Source organism: Crocodylus porosus, unplaced genomic scaffold, assembly GCF_001723895.1.
Source record: "Crocodylus porosus isolate Cpor-Errol unplaced genomic scaffold, CroPor_comp1, whole genome shotgun sequence".
NCBI lineage: Eukaryota > Metazoa > Chordata > Crocodylia > Crocodylidae > Crocodylus > Crocodylus porosus.
Window position 1 is genome coordinate 23,488,906 of NW_017728943.1, and position 24,624 is coordinate 23,513,529.

A 24,624-nucleotide genomic window follows, 5' to 3' on the forward strand; every position below is an offset into this window, starting at 1 on the left:
CCCCACTGGGACCCTTTTGAGGCCAGCTGTGCCCCAAGCGTGCCCCTGCAGCGTGTGCCTCTGGTGGTGTGCAACGAACTGTTTGTGCAGGATTAGGTGCGCCCAAACCACTACATTCTGCTGCTGCTGATCATCCTGGTGCCCCAGCTGCAGCTGCACTCCTGGTTTGGAACCCTGAGCTACAATGGTGTGGAGTGGGGGGCAAACCCAGGCTGCCTCATAACCTCTGCCTCTGCCTGGAAGGCTACCTGTGGCAGTGTTATATGTCCCTGCCCCCCACTACTGAGGAGGACATCACCATTGGCATCAACGCCTTCCTTGGCATATGAAAGACCTGCACCCTTCCAGCTGTGGGGGCACAGATTGCTCAATAAAGTTTTGAACTATGTCCTGCCTTTCTGTGTGCTGTGGGAGGGAACCTGGGGCCAGGGGAGTGTGGGCAAGACAGGCAGGGGCAGGAGCTGGGACCAGGAACAGGGGCAGGGACTGGGGCTGGGACCCTCCTCCCCAGTGCATGGCTTACCATGTGTCTGGGGCTCATGTGGCTGGTGGCACACCTGCCCTTGGACTGGGGCGCTTGACATGTCACTGGAGGGGGCAGGGTCTTGGGCAGGTGGCCTGTACTGCTGAATACAGACAGATGGTGGCTTGGGTTCTAGAGTGCCAGAATATGGGTCAGCTGCTGCATAAAGGGCATAATCTTGTAAACACAGCCAAACTAGGAGAGGCTCAGGGACCTCAGGAGGCGGTACTTCATGGTCAGGGTGGCTAGGATCTGGAACCAACTTCCAAGTGAAGTTGTGCTGGCTTCTACCCTGGGGGTCTTTAAGACAAGGCTTGACAATCACCTTGCTGGGGTCATTTGACCCCAGTACTCTTTCCTCCCATGGCAGGGGGTCAGACTTGATGATCTGCTCAGGTCCCTTCTGACCCTAGAAACTATGAAACTGATGATTGTGGTTAGTCAGGGTCATCCACTGTGCTCGCAATGCCTTCATCTTTCACCCAACAGGGCCTCATAAATGTGGGCGTTGGAATGCCTGCCTTGCTGGAACTGGCACAGCACCTCTGTGTCACCCCAGAGTGCCACAAGGTCTCCAGCCTCCTCCTGGCTCCAGTTGGGACCCCAAATAGCTGCCACAGATGTGCATATGTGGGCAGTGGTGGGCCTGGAAAGGGAAGATGAGGAGGACATCATGGGTCCCATGCCTACTCTCTGGGCCCCCGTCAGCTGTCCCCATGTTGCTGGCCCTGAGAAGCTGCTAGCAGTGCCCAGCACAGAGGCATGGCATGGGACTGGGAGCTGCAAGGCTGATCCTATGTCCCTCAGCACCTGCAGTCACAGGGCAGGCTGCTGGGGGTGTGCAGCAGGGCGATAGTGCTGGCCCTGCTGCATTCAGCTGCCTGCAGGTGGCCCTGGGGGCTGGCAGGTCTGACCAGAGGCTGCAGTCAGCATCCACAGTCTCACCAGTCAGCAGCAACAGGCTCAGCAGCACAGCTGGGGTGGAGGCCATCTGATCTGTAACTCTCTCTTTTCAATTCTGCTTTGTCTGCTTTCTCCCACCCTTAAATGTGGTGCTGCAGGAGCACTCACAGCCTACTGCTTTCCAGCCCTTGTCTACCAGTTACTTTTACCTGCAACCTGCAGATCAACTGCCCCCGCCTCTCCCCCAACCCCCATTGGTTATACCTGCATGGTCCAGCAGGACTCTGTGGTAAAAGCTTCAAGCCTTACTTCAGTGTCAAGCCCTCCATGCTCTCCAGGTAGGGTTGCCAACCAGCCAGGATTGCCCTGGAGTCTCCAGGAATTAGAGATAAATCTCCAGGAGACTGCTGAGAGTCCCCTGAGAGATAAATGATAAGACATGCATTAAGATAAATATTAAATGTTGAAGCTGATGTATACAGTTGTCCAGTGGGTTTTAAAAATGTAATAGTAAAATACATTTGCCTTTCTGACATAAAGTCATTAATGTCATTACATCGTGTGATGAAACCTCCCAGAACATATTCAAACAGAGTTGGCAACCCTATCTCCAGGAGAGGCTAGTCAGAGTCTAAGGTTCCTGCCTTCAGCAGCAGATGGGACAGGATAGCCTGGCTCCCAACCAGATTCTGTCCCCCTGTCTTTGAACCCCTCCTTCCCAGTCTGACATGGTGTGTTGGTGTGGCATGGCAGGGCTGATTGTATCCTTTCTTAGCTCATTAACTCTGGGTGGGCCAGCATGGGGCTTGGACTAGTACACCCTCCCAGGTTCACTGAGCAGTTGTTGAGGGGACCCTTCCCCCTTTTTCAGGGTGGGGACAGAAGGGAGGTGGGTGCTACCTTCCTTCTCCTTTTCCTTGCCTCTGAGTGATTGCTGAGAGGAGAGAGCTCTGCAGGGTTCTAGGCAGCCCTAATTGATTGCTTTATAGGGCTGTACATAATTTCACCGTCAGTTTTATTTTGATGCTGTTTCGACTCATTTTGAGGTCGAAACTGTGAAGTCTAAATGAAACAGATATCATTGAAATGGCATCAAAACAAAACAAGGCAAGTCAAAACGTTTCAACGCTGTTTTGACGTTTTGTCCATAGGCTATAATGGGGAAGGTTGAAACAGCTATAACTTTGTTATTTCTGGCCTGATTTGGATGAAACTTGCAGGAATGGTAGCCCTGTCAGAGGGCATGAAGCCTGTCAAGTTTCAAGGAGATAGGTGGAGGGGGTTTGGGGAAACTGCACCCCAGAATCTTGAAAGCAAAACTCATGTCATATGTAGTGTGTTAAGCCACAGCGGGGTCAAAACTGCAGGCCTGCTAGCCCCTGCTGAGGCCACAAAGCCTGCCAGCTGTCAAGGAGATAGGTGCAGGGGGGTTCTGGGGCCCTGCACCTCTAGCTGCTGACAGGCAAAACTCGTGTCATGGGTGCTTGTGGGACTGTGTCTCTTGGGGCAGAGGGTGGTGAAAGTTTCCAGCCTGCTAGGCCCTGCTGTGCCCATGAAGCCTGCCATAGTACCTCACAGTTGTTTAATGAACTTATTCTCACAACATTCCTGTGACTTGGGAAGTGTAATTACTCCATTTTACAGGTGATTAACTGAGGCTCAGGGAGGCTAAGGAACCTGACCAAGCTTGCTCTGGAAGTCTCTGGAAGAACTGTTTCAAAGCCATATCTCCTAAGACTTAGGCTCCCACCACTTACAGCTTCATAGATTTTAAGGCTGGAAGGGACCTTAAAAGTTCATTGGGTCCAGCCCCCTGCACCAAGCAGGAAAGATAACTGGGGGTCAGGTGACCCCAGCAAGGTGACTGTTTAGTCTCTTGAAGATTGCCAGGGTAGGTGATCACACCACCCCTGGAGGGAGCTTATTCCCCAGTCTGGACACCCTAGCTGTAAAGTAGTTTTTCCTAATGTTGAGCAAGCAATGAGCCTGAAACCATCTTCCAGGAGTTTGTGACCATTACTCCTAGTTTTCCCCACGGGTGCCCTGGTAAACAGTTGTTTATCAAGCCCTAGATGTATGCTTTTGATGTAGTGGTAAGCTGCTACCAAATCCCCTCTCAGCCTTCTCTTTTTCAGGCTGAGTCATCCCAGGTCCCTCAGGCTTTCATTGTAGGGCTTGCTGTGCAAATCTCTGATCATATGGGTAGCCCTTCTCTGGACTGTCTCAAGCTTTACCACACCCTTGTTAAAGTGCAGAGCCCAGAACTGGACGCAGTACTCCAGCTGCAGTTTCACCAATCCCAAGTAGAGCCTAGTAGAGCAAGAGAATCACTTCTTTGCATAGTTTTGCTGGTTTTGCTGGAGATGCATCAATTGATGCATGCCAGGGTGTTGTTAGCCCTGTTGGCTACAGCATCGCACTGCAGGCCCATGTTCCTACTGTGGTCGATTATTACCCCCTGGTCTGTGGTGACAAGTGATGGGGGATCTTCAGTCCTGCTGCCTCATGAGAGGCAGCAGTTGCACAAGCACCCATGTCATGACTTTTGTATGTCAGCAGCTGGGCGTGCAGGGCCCCATAACTCCCCTGCACCTATCTCCTTGACAGCTGGCAGGCTTCATGGCCTGAGCAGGGGCTAGCAGGCCTGCAGCTTTCACTCTGCTGTGCCTTAACACACACAGTGTCACTCATGTCACTTGTCTGCAACTTGAGGTACAGTATCCCCCAAACCCCTGCACCTATCTCCTTGAAACTTGGCAGGCTTTGTGGCCTCAGCAGGGGCTAGCATGCTGGCAGTTTTGACCCCACTGTGGCTTAACACATGAGTTACATGGTTGAACACATGAGTGACATAAGTTTTGCTTTCAAGACTCTGGGGTGCAGTTTCCCTGAATCCCCTGCACATATCTCCTTGAAACTTGACAGGTTTCATTCTCTCAGATAGGGCTACCATTCCTGTATGTTTTGTCCAAATCAGGCCAGAAATGACAAAGTTATAGGCTGTTTCAACCTTCTCCATTATAGCTTATGGTTGAAACGGCGAAACTGTTTTGACGGAATGGAATGGAACAGAACAGCTGTTTTGCATTGAAACAAAATTCAAAACGGAATGCTGTTCTGTTGAAATGTCAAAACGCTGGTCGAAATGGAAAACTGCCATTTCGCACAGTCCTACTGCTTTACCCCAGAAGGCAAGAACATGGGGCAGGCAGCCAATCAGTGGGGCGTCTTCCTCTAGGCAGGCCCGAATTCCCAAGAGGAATGCCGATTCTTGCCTGATTGCCAGGCAACTTCAAAACTGGCTGAGAATTGGCAATACTAACTGCAGTTCCCATGGGTTCAGCAATGAGGCCCCCCAACCTGGCACCACTCCCTGAACTGACCTTATATTGTACGGCAGCCTAACATCAAAGGTAGCAGCTTCCCAGCCAGCAGCTTGCTTGACTGTAATATTCAAATGCCTCTCCAAGCACAGGGATGCCTGACACAGAAGCAGTCCTGTAACACCCTCACCCCTAGTGAGGCACTAGGTAGAAAACTCCTTCTTCACCACGGGGCAGGCAAGCTGATGAGACAAGACACAGGGAAGGGGCCAGAGAGCTTTGGACAGCCACCCCTTATCCCAAGAAGCTGTTCTGCATTTCTTTTCCTGCCTTCACCCACAGAAGGATGTCCTAGTCTCAGCATCTAGGATGCTTCTCTCACTGCCTCCTCTTGTGGACCTACATACTCCACAGGTTCAGTACTGACCTCACTAGCAGGTGCCCTCTAGGTACTGGCTCTTCCTGATGGGGTGGGGAAAGAGGGCATTTGCCACGGGCCATGTGCTGGAGGCATGCTCAGCCCTAGTTTCCATGGCAGCAAAGTCACAGAATGCATTAGGAACTAGTATTAAGTCATAAATTTAGCACCCTCTAAAGTGATAAAACTCCTCCCTGGGGCTTGTAAGGCTGTTGCTGTGGGAACCTGAACTAAAAATTTCCTCATGTTTGTACACAGAATTGAAGGCAGAACCAGAAAAGTCTGATGGACTATGGGCAGAGAATGGGGCCTGGGGCTCTCTCTTCATGGATGCCAGTCCGTAAGTCTGTAATAAAATCTAGCTTCAATGTATCACTTTAATTTCTCAAAGGTTGCAATTTGCACCGTGTAGGAGATAGATTTCATTCCACGTTGTACAGATGGGGAAACCGAGGCATGGGGTGGGTGTGGCCTGGCTTGTTCATCTACCAGGCCAGAAACAGTGCAGGAGCAGAACCTTCCTGAGGGTTCATGGGCCCAGTGATTGTGCCCCATAGTCTTCTGGCCTTTGGTGGTGATAGAAGATTCTCTGTTTAATGCCTATTGATGTCAGAGAGCTCAGCTTTGGCTGAGCAAGGCTGTTCCCTGCAATTTGTGAGATCTCCCTCATGAGTCTGTAGGCACAACTGCTGTGGAATGACTCCTGGAAATAGGCTGCCACTGGAAGGTGTTATAGCCAACATGAGCTCCATTGTGAAATGAGGCCTACAATTACAGGCGTGTGCTCTGCGGCTACAATTTGTGAGACTAGCCCTGGCCTTCTACTTACAGATATAATCCTATTACTGTACCTGTTCTGTGTGACAACCTCTCTGTGGTGCTTATCTGCATACTTCCATTAGTATGGAGAGTCAGATTGCTAGGAACTGCGTCCCTTATCTGCATAATGCCATTGGTATACATGGGCGAGGGAAGTGCTTGTTTTGCTTTTTGCTTGTTTTGACTGTGTTAATATGCTTTTAACTGCTTTCTAACAGCTTAAATACATGGGGCCAGGTGAGTGGGTCAGTAGGAGTTGGTGTGCAAAGGTCTTGCCTTCTAAAATGTCAAAGTTTATAAGGGTACTGATGCTATAAGAGAAAATTGGGTGAAGGCTGCTGGGCAGTTAGTGCTCACCATGATTTGTGTGAGTGTCTAAGATGGGAAGACCTTCACCTCAGGTATTGTAAGGAAGACTACGGAGATCAAGGTGGGAGTTTGCCCTGGACAGTGGTATTATGTTTTGTCCAGCCTTGCAGAGAAAAGTACTGGTGATGTACAATTGCTTCCTAGTGAGTTTAGCCTAGGACCTGTTACCTATTTATTTATCAGTAATTAAAGTCCTTGGACTACTGGTAGACCAGGTTGAAGCTGAAACTGAAATCTCTGAGTGTGCTTGTGGTCAAAAACAGTTGGGTTGCTTCTGTAACTACAAGTAGACAGTAGGGCTGTGTGAAATTTTGCCAGCTGTTTTGATTTGACACTGTTTTGACTCATTTTGAGCTCAAAACAGTGAAATTGAATCAAAATGAAGGACTTCAAAACAGCCTTGAAACAAAACAAGGCTAGTCAAAATGTTTTGAAAGTTCCAAAACATTTTGAGTTTTAAAGCCAGCAGTGAGGTGGTCTGAGACAGGGGAGAACCAGGGCTGCACTCCCAGTAACAGCCGGGTGCGGAGCCCTGGCTCTCCCTGTCTCCTGCCACCTGGCTGCAGGAAGTTGATCACAGCACAAGGGAAGGGAACAGCCTAGGCTCAGTTCCCCTCCCAAGTGCTGTGATCGTGCTGGGGAAAGGAACTGAGCCCAATTGCTCAGTTCCCATCTGCAGCCCTATGATCAGGCTGGTGCTGAGTTCCTATCCCCATGCTAGATCGGGCTGGGGATGGGAAATCAGCCCAGCTGGGCTGAGTTTGACCTTCGCACTGGGGAAAGGAACTCAGCCCAGCTGGGCTAACTTCCCAACGCCAGCATGACGACTGGGGCTGCGGAAACCAACTCAGTCCAGCTGGGCTGAGTTCCTTTCCTCAGCACAATGGTTGGGCAAAATGTTGAAACAGAGAAGCTGTTTTGATGCTGTTTCAACAAAGTGAAATGGAACAGCTGTTTCAACTCAAAATGAAATTTGAAACAAAGCACTGTTCCATTCAAACCTCCAAACTCAAGTTGAAATGGAACAGTGCCATTTTGCACAGCCCTAGTAGACAGTAGAGCAATGACCCTGGTGGCAATGGGCAGTAGCAGCAGCCATTTCTCAGTTGCATTGACAGCAGAGCAGCACCCCTCTCTCCAGCCATGGCAAGGAGTGACAACAGCCTGCACACTACTACTGTAGAAACAACAAACAGGGCAGGCAGTGAGCTGTAGCAGCAGCAGCTGGGGACTTCTTTTGAGTCCCCAAAACAAGTAACGGTCCTGCCCCCACCCCAGGCTCTCAGCACTCCCTCCCAGCAAAGCTCCATTTCCAAACACCTGGGGTTGAGGGGGAGTCTGGTCATGAGCAACCAACATGAGTTTGCCAAGAACAAATCATGTCAAACAAATCTGATTTACTTTTTGACAAAGTAACTAACTGGATGGATGAAGGGCATGCAGTGGACATAGTGCATTTGGACTGTAGTAAGTCCTTTGACAAAGTTCCACATGACCTTCACATAAACTATGGTAATTGATGACATGTGAGCTAGATATAATTACTACATGCTGGATAGACAACTGGCTCAATAGCTGAAAGCAAAGGGTAATTATAAATGGATGAAAGTTGGAATGGTAAGAGGTTTCTAGTGAGTTTCCATACACTTCTGTCCTGGGTCCAGTGCTCTTCCACATGTTTATTAATGGTTTGGATGCTGGAATTGGAGAGATTCTCAAGCAAATTTGCAAACACAAAACTGGGAAGGACTGAAAACAGACTGGAGAACAGGAGTAGAATGCAGAAGGGTCTCAATGGGCTGGGAAGTTGGGCTAATGACAACAGGCTGAAGTTTAATGTAGACAAATGCAAGATGCTACACTTAGGGAATAATAATCAAGACCACACATACCTACTGGCCACACATACTTGGGACATAACTGGCTGGTTGGTAGTACAGTTACTGAAAAGAATCTTGGGCTTTTGGTGGATTACAGATTCAACATGAGTCAGCAATGTGATGCTGATGGAAAAAAAGTGAATGTGGTTTTGCGCTGTATCAACAAAGGTACTGGGTATAAGACACAGGATGCGATTGTGACGGGCTGGCTGGCAGTGACCTAGCCCAGGGGTTTTGAAGGGGTAAAAGATGATTGGAGAACTTGGGATTCCTTTTCTGCACCAATCAGGCCCCAGAGACTCACCCCCCACCATGTCCTGCTTGGCCCCTTGGGTCACTTGGAGGGGGATAAAAGGGGCAGCATGGGCTGACTCAGGAGAGACCAGCCAGGGACAACAAGGGAGGAGCTTCACAGAGCTGGGCTAGTGGGGCAGGAGCAGTGCCCCAGAAAAGCCTGAAAGAGCAGGACCTGCAGGCAGCAGTGGGACCCTCAGCAGTGTGGCGTGCGGCCAGCAGGAGAGGCTCCCCACTGGGCTCCAGGATCCCTTGGGAGAGGTTGCAGCCAGCAGGAGATGCTCCCCCCCACTCCGGATCTGAGCAGTGCCCTGAGAGGTTCCCAGCTCTATTTCCAGCTCCTCCAATCAGAGGCCAGTCAGCAAATTGTTAGGCTGGGGCTCTGGGAAGGTCAAGACCCCTAGCAGGATGAAACAGTGCCACCACTGGTGGCTATATGGTAGTGTTCCTGCCTACTATGTGGGAGAGCTGGGTTCAAGTCCTAGGTGAGGTGACTTGGGGTAAGTAAGCTGACAAGAAGCAAATCTTGCCAGTGAATAGGGGCCATTGTTTTCTCCCCCTCCATTTTGTGCCTTTTTTATATTTCACCAACCCATATTGTTTGTTCTGCTGTTTGTGTTTTATATTTTGTTAACCCTGTTTTTTGTCAATGATTGTAAGTGTCTAACCTTTGTTGAATCCTGCCCCCCTTGGGGCATTATACCCTCTGATTATGTTCCCAGTATTAAAAAGTATATGGTTAAGTCTCCATTGGTGGTCTGGCTTTGCTCTATAGGGGGAGGAGAGTCCCTACATCTCCCACAGTGTCTGTGCAGCTGCTTTGATCCCTTCAATTGGAGAGGGGGTACCTCTTGGAGTACAGCCTGGGTTACATGATATTACAGTGCCACCCTAGTGGGTGCTGGTTAGGTCTCATCTGGAGTACTATGTGCAGTTCTGGGCTGTGCATTTTGGAAAGAATGTGGAAAAGTCCGAGAGGGTCCAAAGGTGGATGAGAAAAATAATAAAGGGGTTGGAACGGAAATCATACGAGGAGAGGCTGACAGTACTAAGCAGGTTTAGCTTACAGAAAATACAATTAAGAGGGTACCAGATTAGCAATCCTCAAATATATGAAGCCTGCCATAAAGAAGAGGAAGAACCACTTTTCTTTTCTACAGAGGGCAGGATGCATAGCAATGGCTTTAAATTGCAGAAAAGTTAATTTAGTTTGGATAGCAGAAAAACGTCTTTACTATTTGAGGAGTCAGGCAGTGGAATATACTGCTTAGGAAAGTTCTGGAATCTCCTCTATTCGAAAGTTTCAAGAAGAGGTTGGATAAACGTTGATCAGGGATGATCTAAGAGTAGCAATGCCTGGTGTAAGCTGTGAAGGGCAATAGTTGGAAAAGTTAGGAGATCCCCACACTATGAGAAGATCTGTGCAGTCTAATGCAGGTGGAAATAGGAGAGGAGCATACTCAGCAGCAGGAGAAGACACTGAAGCAGTGCTCCACAACTGACTTGGTTATGAAAGAAGATTTAAAGGATCTGGGATAAGTTGAAGGAGGGGATAGGATGATAGAAAAGGCAGTTCTGGCTCTCCAGGAAGGTTGTATGATACATGGAGTCGTGCTTGTGGTTCCCAGGTGGCAGTGCAGAGTGAATGCTTTACTGTTGTCCCATGTGGCTGGGAAGTAATTGTTCCACTCCTGTTGTTGGAGGAGACTGGAGTACTTTTTCTGCCTTCCTCAGAAGCATTGGGTGTTGGCTGCAGCCAAGGCTGGGGTATGCCTCTTCTCTAGCTGGGACTAAAACATGGAGGCTCCTGGGTGGAGAGCCGGAGTTAGGCTGATTGCCGCATTTGGGATCAGGAAGGAATTTTCCCCCATGGTATGGACTATGGTAGTTTTGTGTTCTCTGTAGAGGAGTGGGGAAGGGAGGGCGAGCATGGCCTTCTTCCTTAAATCTATCAAGCACATTTTAATAACACTTCCAGTAGTGGTACACTTACTTTCTCCCCTGCCTTACCTATGTCAGGTTAGGGTGCTTTTGGTGTCCAGGCAACATGCCTTGTAGTTGTGTACAGGGTTAACGGTTTAGTTTTAGGAATGAGGTAGACAAGGACCTGTACAGAGTATTTTGCATGGGAATGGTTTTGCTTTGACCTCCCAAGGTTCCTTCCACCCCTATTTTCCTATGAGTCTATGGACTTCTCTTCAATTTGTCTACATCCTTTCAAAATTTCACTTAAAGCTTCACTTGAGCTTAGTAGAACAGAATACTCCTGTACCTTAAAAATGACACTTTGGTTGCTACAGCCCAGAAAAAAACATTTGCAACATGATCACCAGGGATCCAAGTTATCCAGGTTTTCTGTTTCCCATGGAAAAATGCAAAAAAAATGTGGATTTTCCCTTTCACCCAAGAAAAATGCGCATTTTTCATTTTAACAGAGAAACGTGGATTCTGCTCTTTTGCAAAGAGTTCTTTGCAGGCTGGTGGAGATCCAGCCTGTAAGGGGCTGGGAGGGAGCCAGAGAAAGGCGGTCAGGCAGGGGGCGCCACATGCATGTATATGCACATGGCCACAAGGCAGAGCAGCTCCTGCAGGTAAGTCTGTGGGGGAGGAGGGATTGAGGTGGGAGTTGGGTAGGGCTGGAGCTGGGGCTTCTATCCAGCTGCGGGGTACATGAGGCTTCAGGCCCTGGGCCCCAATGCACGGCCCCAGTGGGGAGCAGGACAGGGTGGCTCATCTGGGGGGCAGAGGGGGTGGGACTGGCTCCCTGCTCCTGTGCACATTCCAGAGGAGGGAGAGAGGACCTGTGTCCCCCAGATCTGTCAGCAGGGTGGGGGCAGGGGGGTGTGTGGGCTGTCCGGTGTGAGCTTGGGCTCCCCATTCTGCTGCCTTCCCGCCCCTCCCCCCGGCCTCTCTGGCCCAGTGGATGGGACCCAGTACAGCAGGGCGGGGTGGGTCTGTGTAGGGAAGGTCATTGCTGCTGCTGCAAGCACTGTGCTGCCCTGACAAGGCTTCTCCTGCCTGCCACAGAGCACTGGGTGTGGAGGTGCGGGGTTGTGTCCCTCACTGCTGCCAGTTGGGCAGGGGGCATGTTACCAGGGCAGCACAAGGCTGGCTGTGGCAAGGAGCTTTTCTGCTTGGGCTCACTTTGCCCTGCTCTGCCAGGTCTCACCTGATGGGCTGTGGAGGCCCTAGAGGATGGCAGCAGGGCTGGGAGCCTGAGTTTGCAGTGGGCAGCCTGCCCCCATGCTGCACACAGATCTGGGGTCACAGGTCACCCCTGCCCCCTCAGTAATGTGTGTAGTGGCAGGGAGTTAGCCCCCCCACCACCCGAGCGTGCAGCACACAGCCCACACCTGGCCCACCTCCCCCCATTGGCTCTGCTCTGACCATGACTCCTGTGGTGGGGAGCCAAGCTGCTGCCTCCCATGGGTAGCACCTGGGGCTCAGGTGCTACTGCAGGGGATGGGGGCTGTGGACATGTGTTCCTTGACCCACAGTGTTGGCACCTGGGGGGCAGGGGGATGTGGGTGGGGGTGAAGGCAACCAGCAGGGATTGGGGAGCTGTGGGTGGGGAGTGAGGGGCCTGGACCTGCATCCTGGTGAGCTAAGGGGGCAGGGCATGCTCTGATTTTTCCATGATAAAAAACCCAAAAATCAAATACCAAAGTTTATAGGCACTTAGATTTATAATTTAAAGCAATTTAAAAGCCTACCAGTGCCTCAATCACTATAGTAAAATAAACTCCATCAATAAAACATTGTGTTTGGCTGATACCTATATATATAGTGGCATTTCATTTTAATCACATATTTGGGGATTTTTATCAGAGAATTTGCAATTTTTTTTATCAGGGAAAACCAGGATCTGTGGCTATTTCCCATTTTAAATTTATGCAAACTTGGTTCTGGCCAAAAGGGACAATCTAGTGAGCGGCTAACCTGAGGATCAAAGGAAACTGGGTGACAGTGACCATGAGATGATCATTTTCTCCATCCACTGTAAGTCAGGGAAATTGGCCAGTAAAGTAGAAATCCTTGATTTTAGGAAAGCTGATTTCCACAAGCTAAGGGGATTGGTTGGAGAGGCCCTTCAGAAACATAGTCTGATGAGGAAGAGGGTACAAGAAGGATGGTCATTCCTCAAGAAAGTGATCCTAAAAGCTCAAAGGAAGTCCATTCCCTTTCATAAGAAAGGCAGGAAAAGGGCTGGGAGACCCCCATGGCTCAACAGGGAAGCCATGGACCTCCTAAAGTTAAAATGAGAATCCTACAAAGGACGCAAGTCAGGAATAACTACCAAACAGGAGTACTCGGCAACAACCTCTGCCTATATGGTGCAAATCAGGAGAGCAAAAGCACAAACCATATACAGATTGGCAACTAGAATTGAGGGCAACAAGAAGTCCTTCTTTGGATATGTAGGAAGTCAGAGAAAAAAAAAAAAATAAGGGAAGCATAGGGTCTCTGATGAATGAAATGGAATGGCTGATAACCAACACACAGGACAAAACTGAACTCCTGGATGAATACTTCATGTTAGTATTCCACAAGTCCAATGGTGTTAGCCTGCTTGACAGGTTATAGAAAGATTATGGAGCGAGTGACACCCCATAATAGTTAGCACAGATCTTGTGGGGGAGCACCTACAAAGGCTTAATATCTATAAGTCAGCAGGACCAGACAAATTTCATCCAAGGGTGCTAAAAGAACCGGCTGATGTCATCACATGTCTAATGGTAAAGTTCTTTGAAGACTCATGGTGCTTGGGAGATGTCCCAGAAGATTGGAAGAAGGCCATCATGGTGCCTATCTTTAAGAAAGGGAGAAAGGAGGACCTGGGGAATTACAGGCCAATCAGTTTGACCTCAATCCCTAGTAAAATCCTGGAGAAAATGATGAAAGAATCCATTACAGACAGGCTAGCAGAAGGCAGTATTCTGAAGGATAGCCAACATGGCTTTGTTACGGGCAGGTCATGGCAGACCAACCTCATTTCTTTCTCTGAGCAGGTTACTCACCACCTGGATTGGGGAAATGAGGTTGATGTCTGTCACGGGGCGGGGCCTAGGGGTGGCCATGAACCCATTAGTGCCCCTCCTGCCGTGCCACTTAAGCGATCTAGTGCCCCCTATTCTCGCCCGCCACGTCTTGCTGGTATGTATATGGTTCTATGGGAGGCTGCCTCCAATCTCCTACCACATGGCGTTATGGTAAACTATCCCCATCCCATATGGGGTGACTCGGTGCAACCCCAGCCTTAAGGGCAATGCATTCCTCCTTCCTCCCCTTCAGCATGCCCCAAGCCTCACAGCTGTTCCTGATGTTATTAAGTCCTTGCCCTTCGTCGCCCCTCTCTGGCACCCCTGGGCTTGCCACACCCTGGTGCCCCTCTCTGGCACCCCTGGGCCTGTCACACACCTGGCACCCCGGGCTTGTCACGCCCCAGTGCCCACTCTCTAGTACTCCCGGGCTTATTGTGCACCTGGCGCCCCTTCACTGGTGCCCCTGGGCTGGTCGTGCAACCTGCGCCCCTCTACCGGCGCCTTTGGGCTTGTCCCATAAACCTGCACCCCTTTATCAGCGCTCTTGGGCCTGGCACACAACCTACACCCCTTTCTCTGGCGCTCCTGGGCTGGTCACGCACCCTGGGCCCCTCTGACCCTCTGGGCTCCCCACCACAGTGGAGCCCCTCCGGGGTCCTTTCCTGTCCACACCCAGTGCGTGTCTGGAAACTTCACGTGCCCCGCCCCTCTGGGCTTCCTGCCCTCTCAGGGCCTATGTCGCGATTCCTGCGCCTCTCACGCCTCCTCGCCCTCTCAGGGCCTATATCGCACCTCCTCACCCTTGTGCCGTGCTTCTTGCTCTGCTCGCACTTCTCGCCCTCTCTGGGGCCCTTGCTGCACCCCTCGCGCTTGGGGCTCAGGTGGCCCGCAGCCATGCCTGGCCCCTTGACCCTTTCCTGGGTCGTTTTCCACACTGGACAAAATATCGCCCTCACAGGCTGGGGTCTCTACACCCCACACACCGCGCCTCTCCGGCACTCGCTCGCTGTGCCAACTATGGCGGCAATCACTATGCCACCCTGGCACCACTTGGTGTGCCCTTACTGAGCACCAGGAACCCCCAGATTATTGGGGAGCTCCCATGAGGCCTCCTCATGCCCCTACAGCCTCACCCGGTCCTCCGGTATAACCATAACTAAGCCATGAGCCAAACGGCTACAACACAAACACGATAAGCTTCAGGGCTTGTAACTCAAAGCCCGTACTCACTCAGCTCTCTAGCCCTGATCATCCTGTAGCCAGTCAGGGTAGTCAGGCTACTACCATTCTCTCAGCCTACTCAGCTCTCCCACAGAGCTCAAGCTCCTGCAGCCACCCAGAAGGAACTGCCTCCCAGGCTCTGGCCTGGGCTGTTTATAAAGGTCTGGCCCTGCCCCCTTTTTGGCCATGTGACCTGCCTGGTTGCCCCAGCAACCAGCACCTGAGCTGCCCTGGTGATTGGCAGCTGAGCCCTTTTACTACCACTCAGTAGCAGGCACCCTAGTGTCCTGATACAATGTCATATACCTGGATGTGAGAGAGGAGGTAAAAGTCCCCCCAACATGTCCCAGGACCCCGCCCGACAAGCCCTGGTACTCACTGCAGGGATGAAGACGGGTGGCAGCTGCGAAGAAATGCCGACACAGGCTCGGCAGTTCCGGAGCTTCCTGAGCCTGCAAATCAGTGTGGTCCAGGGGTGGGGCTTTGGAGAGACACGAGCTACTCAAAGAGCAGCTGGAGAGACAGTCAACTGGCCGGGGAGAGAGGAGGAGCACACCAGCCAAGAGACACTGGCTGTGGAGCCAGGTGGCCTGGGCCCCGAGCATGGGGAAGGGAAGCTGAGTGTCTGCTAGGCAATCCCAGCAGAAGGAACAGGGAGCCTGGGCCCTGGGAGCAGAGGATTGCTGGGTAGCTCCAGCAAGGAAAAGCATTTTCCCACTACACTTATGAGTGGAGCCACAGCCTCATCACAGAGCTCAGGTACCACGGCTGGGAGGGGCAATGAGGGACAGCTAAATCCTTTGGGAAGCCCAATGAAGAGGGAGGAGCAGGAGGCGGCTGCGTTGGAGCCCTGTGGGGAAGTGACAAGTACCACCAGGTGGTGGGACCAGGAGTGATCAACTTTGAGAAAAGTACTACCAGGTGGTGGGCCCCAATCACATGGAGAGGCGGGCTGTTCCCAAGCCCTCTAGGAGGGGAGAGACGGACAGACTCCCTCCCCCACCCCAGGAGGACAGAGGGGTCCTGGGAGACAGAATCCCAGGTGCCTGTCAGCAGACCTTTTCAGTTAAAATTGTCCTAAGTTACAGTCAGCCCGGGCTGGAGCAGGTTTAGATGCCCAAAAGCTGATCCAAAGACAAGGGATTGACTTGGGAGAGATTGACGGCCAGAAAGACCTGACCCAGGTTGAGGCAGGTAATGTGGATGAGGCTAGATCATCCCAGGGAAGACTACAGGGAGCAGGATTTTCCCAGGCTGTGGATGTGGTAAGGGTGGGGTAAAGGGGAGGTTTGGAGCCCCACGAAGAAAAGACCAGGGTCAAGACCCCTTTGGGGCCACTGACAGGGAACTGCCTCCCCATCAACTAACATCAAAGACGTAGCAGGAGAGTAGGAGCAGTGCCCGAACCATCTAGGTGGCACCAGAGTGTGGTCTCACTCTGATGTCACTAGGGAACAAGTCATCATGGCGGAGGGTGACCAGTGGTGTCCCTCAGGGTTCAGTACATGGACCAGTGCTTTTCAACATGTTCATCAATGGTTTGGATTTGGGTATAAAAAGTGAACTAGCAAAGTTTGCTGATGACACCAAACTATGGGGGAGTGTGGTCATGCTCAAAGACAGGTTGGCAATACAGGCCGACCTGGACAGGCTCGCAAGGCGGGTGGACCTCAACCAGATGTCTTTTAATATGGAGAAATGTAAAGTGCTCCGTCTGGGGAGAAATAGTCTACAACACACTAACAGGCTTGGCAGTGCTACGCTTGCTAGCACCACATTTGAATGAAACCTGGGTGTTGTGATAGACAACAAAATAAACATAAGCCACCAATGTGATGCCATAGCTAGCAGAGCTAAGCAAACATTGGCATCCATCTACCGAGGCATCCCAAGCAAGGCTAAGGATGTCATCCTCCCTCTCTACTCGGCCTTGGTGAGACTGCAGCTGGAGTACTGCATCCAGTTCTGGGCACCACACTTCAGTAAGGATGTGGAGGTGCTTGAGAGAGTCCAAAGGAGGGCCACGTGCATGACTAGAGGCCTAGAGACCAGGTCATATGAGGAAAGGCTGAAGACTTGGGACTGTTCAGCCTGGAGAAGAGAAGATTTAGAGGGGTCTTGGTGGTAGCCTATAAGTATATCAAGGACATACATCAGGGCATTGGCAACACATAGGGGGAGCATGTGGGTGCATGTGCACCCCGTGAGATCAGCCATGCACCCCCTGGAAGCTCCAGCTGCAAAACCAGAAGTCCTGGCTTCGCCTCTGGCTCAGCAATTGGCCACTGGGGGACTCCCCCCCTTCAGCAATCGGCCATGGGGGGGCCCCCCTTTGGCTGGTGATTTGGTGCTCCCTCAGACTCAGAAGGCACCAGTCGCCCATGCATCAGGGCTTGGGGGAGCATCTGTTCATTAAGCACCCCCAGGGGAGGACAAGAAATAATGGACACAAGCTGACTGAGGATGACTTCAGGCTAGACATAAGGAAAAACTTTTTTACAAGTTGAGTGCCAAGGGTTTGGAACAGGCTCCCCCTAGTCAGTCATCCACCCTGGCGATCTTCAAAAAAGCCTTGATGCCTATCTTGCTGGGGTCATCTAATCCCAGAAGTCTTTCCTGCCCAAGTGCAAAAGGGCTAGACCTGATGATTTGTAAGGTCCCTTCCAGTCCCTAACAACCATAAACCTATGAAAATATTAGCTTTTTACTTCCTAAAGGAATCTGGGTGGATCCAGGATTTTGAAAATGGGGTGCGACAGCAGCAACTGGCATTGTAGTTGCCCTACTCCCAGTCTGCCTCCCTCCCCACCTGAGGTGGGCAGATTACACTGTGGCAGCAGCAGGTGGAGCCTTTTTTTAATGTCTCCAAAGCAGGTAAGAATCTTCCCCTTACCCCACTCGTGGCACCTACTCTTTTCCCCTCCACATATACTGGCACTCCAATCTTCTTCCCTCCCATTCCCTTTGCTCACCCTTTCTGCTTATGCCTCCAGGCACAGAAAGGGGAAACCTGCTCACTGCTACAGCTTCTGCTACGCCTGCCCCACTCCAGATGGGGTTGTAGGGAATGGATGTGTGAGGTTGCATGCTTGGCAGGGGGCAGTGGAGGCAGTCAGGTTCTCCCTTCCCGTGCCTGGTCCTACTCTGGTAGGGACTGGGCAGGGAGGGAGACCTCACTGCTGTCCCTGACTGAGCCTGGTTTCTGTAAAGCCACTCCTCACAGCCTGTTAGTGAGGCAGGAGTTGTTCTAAGGCTTCTCCACTCTGCCCTGGGTCATCCAGGAACAGCAGCAGTAACAGATATACCCTTCTTGTTCCCAAAGGCCTAAGTAGAGAGGGAGAAATGGAAGGGGAGTAGAAGTGCTGTTGATCATGGAAGGGAAGGGAGGGGGTGTTAAGAGTTACAGGGGGATTCTTAAATGTCCCTGGCTGGTGCTTTCACAAGTGATCCAGACTGTGCAGTGGATTCAGGCATCTGGAGCTGTGGGGAACCAGAGCTGCCAAGCTACACTGAAGAAAGGGGAGTGCAGCTGTGCCACCACACCCCCTCTGGATCCACCCCTGCAAAGGAGAGGAAATTGCATCTTATGAAGTAGATTGTTGCCTATAACAGTTTGTGCCTCTCTGAACCAATTCATTTCTAAGATACCGCTCTGCCATACCTTCTACTAACTTTCCTAAATTCAGTAGTTGTCTTTATTAAACTTCATCTTATTGATTTCAGATTTTTGTTCAATTCTTCAAATTCATTTTGAATTCTAATCTCCCAAAGTGCTTTCAGTCCCTCTCAATTTGGTGTTATCTTCAGATTTTATAAGTATAGTCTCCTTTCCAGTAATTCTCCAGCCAGGGTGCCTTGAGAGCTTTTCAATGGTGCTGTAGGTACCACACAATACTGGCACTATTCAATATGGAAACATGATTAACAAGATATAAGGAAAGATTTAAAATGGAAATCCATAGTTGTGGTCTTTCTGAGTTCTTTACTAAATGAAAACTGCTCTATTATTTTTCCGTAGTCAAAAAAAGAGTGAAAATGAAGAGCTGGCATTTTCTGAGGAGTTCCTCCATCATCCAAGTTTTGGTATGAGATCCAGGGCAGACCTGTGCAGGACTCTACTTGATATATCGTCTCAGTTTTACAGCCAATTGTTGATAAATACTCTTTCAAGTGAAGTTTCTCAACCAGTTGTGTACCTACTTTACAAAAAAAAATTAATTTAGCCCATACTTTCCTGGTTTGTATGAGATTGTCATGTAAGACTATGTCAAAAACCTTACTAAGTTTGATATTGTTATGTTATTTGTTTTTTCTACCCAGTAAGCTGGTTACTGTATCAAAGAAGAACATCTTTCATTTGAAAGCTTGTCTATCCTAAATTTGCATTTGATTCAATAAAAGATGTAGTTAGCCATATTCATCTGAAATCAAGTAGAAAGTGGGCTAGATTTGTAATTTACAGACTAACTAAAGTAATTATATATATAGGACAAGCTTTTGTGGACTGATGTTCATTGCATCAGATGTTGTCACAAAAACTTGTGGTATATATGTATGTATATGTCTACTTTGCTTAGTCTGTAAGGTGCAAATCTACCCTGCCTTCCAATAAAAAACATCACCTAAAGAAATCCTTGGTTCTGTACCAAAAAAGGCAATCAGGTAAGCTTGACATGATTTGTTCTTCACAAACCCGTATTATCTTTGTCTTGTCTAGTTGCTTACAAATGGACTGTTCAATAAATTGTTCTAGTACAGTGGCATTCAGTGCTGGCTGTCTCAGGAGCCACTTGCTCTGTCAGTATTAATTAAGGAACCACAACAATGTCTACACCTTTAGGTATGTTGTGGCAAACATGCTTCAGTTAAAAAAACGATACCTCTGTTAGTTAATATTGTCACAGTCTGTGTTACTTTATTTTTGGCTGCAGGAGAGACATACCCAATGTATGCAGTAACTAAAAATAGTTTGATAACATATTCTGCAAAGAGCCACAGGTGTCCTGGAAACTGCTGTCTGAGGGTCACTGTTCTAGTATCTTTCTAGGTCTCCAAGTTTGACTCACTGGACTAGAAGTCCTTTGGTCCTCCTTTTATTCTTTTTTATGTTAGATAGTAAGTTTATCCTGCCCTCCTGACAGCATGCTTATGACACCATCAGCACAAATATGTTTGAAGTTGGCATCTGCCATGATTTACTTGGTTGTTAATCTGAAATGTGTTACGTTCATCAACACTCTTGTTACTTCCAGCTCAGCTGAGCAGCATTATTTCAGTAAATAAAATGCACAAAGCATAACAACATGCTCACACCAAGGAATTTTGCACTGCTGACCCCAGATTCACAGCAACAGCATAACACAGGAACAAGGGCCCCTAACCCCTGCTACTGTACTTGGAAAGAAGAGAAAAGCACAGGATTGAAGCCAGGAAAGCAAGTGAAGCTTTCAGAAACCTGGCTGCAAGCCTACAGGTGTGAACAGCCTGGTTAAGTTGAGCTGCAGGACCTGCTGTAGGCTGCAGAATGCAAGGCTGTGGATTAGCAAGGCAGCAGATTGAGTCAGGGGTCCAGAAAGGGCCAGGAGTTAGGTGCATATAAGTACAGACTCTGGACAGGGGTAGGCAATCTGGTCCTGGCTGCCAGAATGAAAGGATCTCTGAATGGACCTGGATGCTGGAAGGGGGTGGTGCAGCCCAAGCAAGGTACTTGGGAGGCTGGGAAAACTAGCTAGCTCCCTAGGACAGGAGTGCTGTAGTAACTGGAGACTCAGAGGGGTTTGTGTTTGAGTTCCAGTTGAGTGGTTTGTGTTTTTTTCAGACTGGAGGACTGTATTGTGGCCTACAGGAAAGGCTTGGAGGTCATGCAGCAGAGTGCCTAGTGCTGACTGCAAGGTTGTTACTGCACGGTCACTTAATACTTGCATACACAAGTACTAAATGATTGTGCAGTAACCAGGTTACTGTGCAGTAGTGTAGCTGCGTGGCTTCTTGGTTGGCCTGTGTGCAGTAGCTCGTTATGACTGTGTTGCATCACAGTTTGTGCCTCATGATGCTACTGTGCAGTAGTAACGAGCTACTGCACAGTCAGCATCTTGTGTAGATGCAGCCAGTAATGTCTGCGAGGCATAGCCATGACTTGGGTTGGAGACCCCAACGATGGTTTCCAAAGCAGTGGTTCTCAACCTTGTTTGTACCAGGAATCACTTGAAAACATTGATGGCCAGTCCCAACCCAGTGCCTCCCATTCGGGACCTGCTGGCCCCAGACCCCCAGTTTGGGGGGAGGCATGGGGGCCCTAAGCAGCCCCTTGGAGGCTGGAACTCTGCTAGTCTGCAAGGGAAAAGCCACAGTTTCCCACATTCTTCTCCTTATGAAGGAGAACCCATTTTCAAAGCTTATTTGTGACCCTTTCATATACTCTTATGACACACTTTTTTGGGTTGCGACACAAGGGTTGAGAAATGCTGCTCTGAGGCATGGTTACCACCAAGCAGGCATATTTAGGGCCTTCAGGACTATGACTAGTATTCATAGATGTTTCAGTTGGACGGTACCTCAGTAGATCATCGAGTCTTACCCCCTCCCCTAGGCAGGAAAGAGTACTGGGATTGGATGACCCCAGCCAGGTGAATATCTAGCCTCCTCTTAAAGATCCCCAAGGTAGGGGAGAGCACCACCTCCCTTGGAAGCCCGTTTCAGATCCTGGCAACCCTTACCATAAAGGAGTTCTTCCTGATGTCTAACTTAAATCTACTTTCCATCAGTTTGTGGTCATTGTTCCTAGTTACTCCAAGGAGTGCTCTGGTAAACCGAGCTTCTCCTTGCTGCCCCTCCCCCGGATGAACTTATAGGCAGTCACAAGGTCACTTCTCAGCCTTCTCTTGTGGAGGCTGAAGAGATCCAGGGCTCTCAATCTCTCTTCAAAGGGCTTTGCCTTCAGGCCCCTAACCATATGAGTGGTCCCCCTCTGAACCCTCTCAAGGCTGTCTACATCCCTCTTGAAGTATGGTGCCCAAAACAATGCAGTACTCCAACTGCGGCCTGACCAGTGCCACATAGATTGGAAGTATCACCTCCCTGGACCTGTTTGTCATACACCTGCTAATGCATGATAAAGTGCGGCTAGCTTTACTGGGTTCTTTGGGTGACAAACTCAAATAGTTGGATAACAATTTTTAAGCAAGCTTTCAGGTTCAAAAACCCTTTGTCAGGCTAAGGAAGTTTTTAGCAGTTAATGTGTGCGCTTTCTGGATGGAATGAAAAGTAAAAAAGCCAGAGGCTGGTCTGGTCTGCATACAAGATAGGCAGAAACAAGGTTAGTCAGGCAGGATCTACCTGCTATGACTGTGCTGGTTGCCCTTCAGCATTATTTTTTCTGCTGGACTCCCACAAATATGATCCTTTAAAATTTATTCAAAGGTTTTCCCAAGGGTAGAGGTGCAACTAGTCTAAAGTTACCCGGCTCCTCCTTCCTTTCCTTCTTCAAAATAGGGACCATACTGGCTCTTTTCCAGTCCTCTGGGACCTGACCTGAGCACCATGAGTGCTCAGACATTTGTGCCAATGGCTCTGCTAGGACACTGGCCAATTCCTTCAACACCCTTTGATGAAGATCATTTGGGCCTCCCTGCAAGTGCAGGCCAAGTAAGTATACTCTGCCTTGGTAGCTACCCCCTGCTTCCACAGCCTATATGCCTCTTTTTTTGCCCCTAGACTTTCCTGGATTTTCCTGTTCAGCCAAGGGAGTTTCTTGGCCCCTCTGCCCCCTTTCCTGCACAATGGGATTGTCTCCTGTGCCTGTACGATTGCTCCCCTTAGGAACAACTACTCTTCCTGGACTCCCATCTCACTAATGCTCCTGTTCTTCAGTGCCTCACTAACTAATCTCCTGAGCACACTGAAGTTAGCCTTTCTGAAGTCTAGCACTTCTGCCCTACTGGTGATCTTTCCCATCCTATGCCGGACAATGAATTCAGTCAAGTGATGGTCACTGTGCCCTAGGTTACCTTGTGTCTGTAGATCCTCCACTAGGTCATCCCCTGTAGCCAGCACCAAATCCAGTAAGGTGTTTCCCCTAGTGGAACCGTATACCTTCTGTGTTAGGTGAAGGTCATGTATGCAGAAGAATCTACGTGAATGGTTGGATCTAGCTTACTGCTCCTCCCAGCAAATGTCAGGGTAGTTTAGGTCACCCATGACAACCATGTCCCTTGACCGTATGGCCTCTGAGAGCTGTCTTGAGAATTCCAGGTCCAGCTCATCCATTTGATGTGGTGGCCTGTAGTAGACCTCCACTACCAAGTCCCTTTCTCCCTGACTCCCTTGTATTCTGACTCACAATACCTCAATTTGCCCCTCCTCTGTTTTCATCTTGATTATGGAAGATGTATATTACTCCTTAACATACAGAGCAACACTCCTCTACCCCCCTTTTCTTCCTAGTCTATCACATCTTTACAGCCTATAGCAGGGTAGGCAAAATATGGCCTGCGGGCCAGATCTGGCCCATGGGGGCCCTAAAAAAATTTAGAAAATTAATATTTATCTGCCCCTTGTTCCTGTCAAAGATAACAGGAGCCAGGGGCAGTAGGACCCAGAGGAAGCCCTGGCAGTTGAGCTAACCATGTGGCTCTCGACAGCTTGCCAAAACTCAGTAAGTGGCCCTCCACCCAAAATAATTGTCAGCCCCTGGCCTATAGCTTTCAATGCTTACTGCCCAATTGTGGGTAGGGTCCCATCAGGTTTCAGTTAGCTCAATCAAGCTGAAGTTCTTGTTTACAAGCAGAATTGTGACTTCCTCCTGCTTGTTCCCCATGGTCCTAGCATTAATAGAGACACCTGAGCCCCCTGATAGGTGCCCTTGTTGCCCCCCTGCCCTGATGCTCATCAGGTCCCTTGTACTTATGTGGGCTGTTCCAGTGCATGGCTCGTGGTTTGTTGAACCTAGGTTCTCTCTGTTGTCTGCATCCCCATCCCTCAATGAACCTAGTTTAAAGCCCTGCGTAGGAGATCTCTTTACAGGTTGGCTGAACAGACTCTTACCTTTTGAAGAGAGATGAAGACCATCACATCCCAGGACGTCCCTTTCGTGGAAGTGCAGACTGTGGATGAAGAAGTCAAAACTTGCATGTTGACACTAACTCCAGAGTATTAATAAGGCAGAAAACCCTTGAGGGCTGTCTTAAACCCCTAGAAAAATAGAGGCAGGACTGAGTTTGGAGGTGAAGAAGCCCAGAGGACTGAGCCAAGAGGGAAGCCACTATGGTCTCTAGAGCAGAGGTTCTCAAACCGTGGTCTGTGGACCACCATTAGTCTGTGAGCTCCATTCAGGTGGTCCGCAGAAACATGTGAAACAATCAAGAATATCTGTACTTGTAAGGTAAGACTACTGATACTAAAATGTGAGTTGTGTGCTTTGATTTGTAGAAGAAAAAAGTTTAAGTGGTCCACCAAGACCCTCAGCAATTTTCAAGTGGTCTTTTAAAAAAAAAAAAAAAAAAAAAAAGGTTTGAGAACCACTGCTCTAGGGGCAGCTTCCTCAGTGTATCGTTGTTAATGTCAAGTCCTTAGCAGGTGAGAAGAAAAATGGTTGTTCCTTAAGGAGACGATCCTCCAAGCCCAAAGGGAGGTAATCCTAACATGGATCAAAGGGGGCAAGAGGGCACAAAATCCCCCATGGCTCACCAAAAGCACATGGGAATGTCTTCTGGCTAAAAGGGAGGTGTATACCCAATGGAAGAGAGGGGCCATCACCAGGGAGGACTATACTACAGTTGCTTGGGGATGCAGGGGGGCGGTCAGGAAGACCAAGGCAGAGATGGAACTGGGACTA

At 49.6% G+C, this 24,624-nt stretch overlaps 2 protein-coding genes across 2 annotated transcripts in view; both read left to right on the forward strand.

The window, feature by feature from the left end:
- PPP2R5D (protein phosphatase 2 regulatory subunit B'delta) overlaps positions 1–24,624 on the forward strand; it is a 1,176,261-nt gene that overhangs the window by 905,303 nt on the left and 246,334 nt on the right. The window lies entirely within an intron of this gene.
- The window catches only part of SRF (serum response factor), a 61,636-nt gene continuing 52,195 nt past the window's right edge, over positions 15,184–24,624 (forward strand). The window contains exon 1 of the mRNA XM_019549007.1: positions 15,184–15,188. The gene's annotated coding sequence lies outside the window, so the exon portion shown is untranslated. The remainder of the gene's footprint in view (positions 15,189–24,624) is intronic.